Below are 2500 nucleotides of genomic sequence, written 5' to 3'. Positions count from 1 at the left end.
CTTGTGGCTCACGGGGCTGTTAGGGTGGCACAGAACTCCCTCGGAATGGGAAAAGGGGTCATTTTCGTGTTGCCACATTGCATAGGAACGCCATGAAACTTCCAGAGGCATTTGCAGCAGAAAGGCACGTGCACTCAAAAATTTTAATATTTTTCACGCATAGACCCCGTCAAACGCTAGAAGTTGGCGGGGATGTCTCTCTTGTGGCTCACGGGGCTGTTAGGGTCGCACAGAAATGCCTCGGAATGGGAAAACGGGTCATTTTTGTGTGGCCACATTGCATAGGAACGGCATGAAACTTCCAGAGGCATTTGCAGCAGGAATGCATGTGCACTCAAAAACGTCTATATTTTTCACGGATAGACCCCGTGAAACGCTATAAATTGGCGGGGATGTCTCTCTTGTGGCTCACGGGCGCTGTTAGCTGGGTCGCACAGAAATCCCTCGGAATGGGAAAAGGGGTCATTTTCGTGTTGCCACATTGCGTACGAACGGCATGAAACTTCCAGAGGCATCTGCAGCAGAAATGCATGTGCACTCAAAAACGTCTATATTTTTCACGGATAGACCCCGTGAAACGCTAGAAATTGGCGGGGATGTGTCTCTTGTGGCTCACGGGGCTGTTAGGGTCGCACAGAAATCCCTCGGAATGGGAAAACGGGTCATTTTCGTGTTGCCACAATTGGCATACGAACGGCATGAAACTTCCAGAGGCATTTGCAGCAGAAATGCATGTGCACTCAAAAACGTGAATATTTTTTCACGGATAGACCCCGTCAAACGCTCGAATTTGGCGGGGATGTTTCTCTTGTGGGTCACGGGGCTGTTCGGCTCGCACAGAACTCCCTTGGTCCACCTGATTCGTGCATACAGGCAGCAACTAAAACTCTGTAAACCTGCTGTGAGGACATCTAAACAGTGGACCAGTGAGGCTGTGGAAGATTTGCGGGCGTGCTTAGACTGTACTGACTGGGATATGTTCACGACTGCTACCAATAGTCTGGATGAACTCACAGAGGCTGTGTACATCAGCTTCTGTGAGGACTGCTGTATCCCAACACGTACCAGGGTGAACTTTAACAACAACAAGCCCTGGTTCTCAGCAAAGCTCAAAAGGTTGAGGTTGGAGAAGGAGGAAGCGTTTAGGAGTGGGGATAGAGACAGATTCAAGGAGTCGAAGAACAGGTTTAGCAAAGCGGTGAGAGAGGCTAAACGACTGTACTCAGAGACACTAAAACACCAGTTCTCTACTAACGACGCTGCTTCTGTCTGCCAAAGGGCTCAGGCACATCACCAACTACAAACCCAGAGCGCCCCACACCACTAACGACTCCCGCCTAGCCAACGACCTGAACGAGTTCTACCGTAGATTTGAAAGACAATTGGACTGTCCTGAACCACCCCTTCCCACCCAAGAGGCCCCATCCCCCACCCATACTACAGAAACGACTCTCTCCTTTCAGGAGGGAGAAGTTAATGGGCTTTTCAAGAGGCAGAATCCACGCAAAGCAGCCGGGCCGGACTCTGTCTCTCCAGCCACCCTCAGGCACTGCGCTGGCCAGCTGTCTCCGGTGTTCACCAACATCTTTAACACCTCCCTGGAGACATGCCATGTACCAGCCTGTCTCAAGTCCTCCACCATCATCGCTGTGCCCAAAAAGCTAAGGCCAACAGGACTAAATGATTACAGACCGGTCGCCCTTACATCTGTGGTAATGAAGTCTTTTGAGCGCCTGCTCCTGGCACACCTCAAAGCCATCACAGACCCTCTCCTGGACCCCCTTCAGTTTGCCTACAGAGCCAACAGGTCTGTGGACGACGCAGTTAACATGGCCCTCCACTTCACCCTACAGCATGTGGACGCCCCAGCATCCTACGCCAGGATCCTGTTTGTGGACTTCAGCTCTGCCTTCAACACCATCATCCCTGCCCTGCTTCAGGACAAGCTCTTCCAGCTGAACGTGCCCTACTCCACCTGCAGGTGGATCACAGACTTCCTCTCTGACAGGAAGCAGTGCGTTAAGCCGGGAACAGAAGTCTCTGACTCCAGGTCCATCAGCACGGGAACTCCTCAGGGCTGCGTCCTTTGCCCACTGCTCTTCTCCCTGTATACCAACAGCTGCGCCTCCAATCATCTGTCCGTCAAACTCTTGAAGTTTGTCGGACGACACCACCCTCATTGGGCTGATCTCTGGTGGGGATGAGTCTGACTATAGGTGGGAAGCTGACAACCTGGTGACCTGGTGTAGCCAGAACAACTTAGAGCTAAATGCTCTAAGGACAGTTGAGATGGTTGTGGACTTCAGGAAGAATACAGCCCCACTCACCGCCATCACCCTGTTAGACTCCGCAGTCAAAATTGTGGAGTCCTTCCGCTTCCTGGGCACTATTCTCTGCCGGGACCTCAAGTGGGAACTGAACATCAGCTCCCTCGCCAAGAGAGCTCAACAGAGGATGTACTTTCGACGGCAGCTGAAGAAATGCAACCTGCCAAAGACAA

The sequence above is a fragment of the Petromyzon marinus genome, unplaced genomic scaffold (assembly GCF_048934315.1).
Source record: "Petromyzon marinus isolate PM22_M1 ecotype Great Lakes invasive population unplaced genomic scaffold, UKy_Petmar_22M1.pri1.0 PM_G_Scaffold_163, whole genome shotgun sequence".
Lineage (NCBI taxonomy): Eukaryota > Metazoa > Chordata > Hyperoartia > Petromyzontiformes > Petromyzontidae > Petromyzon > Petromyzon marinus.
Note: the sequence above shows the minus strand (reverse complement) of the source record.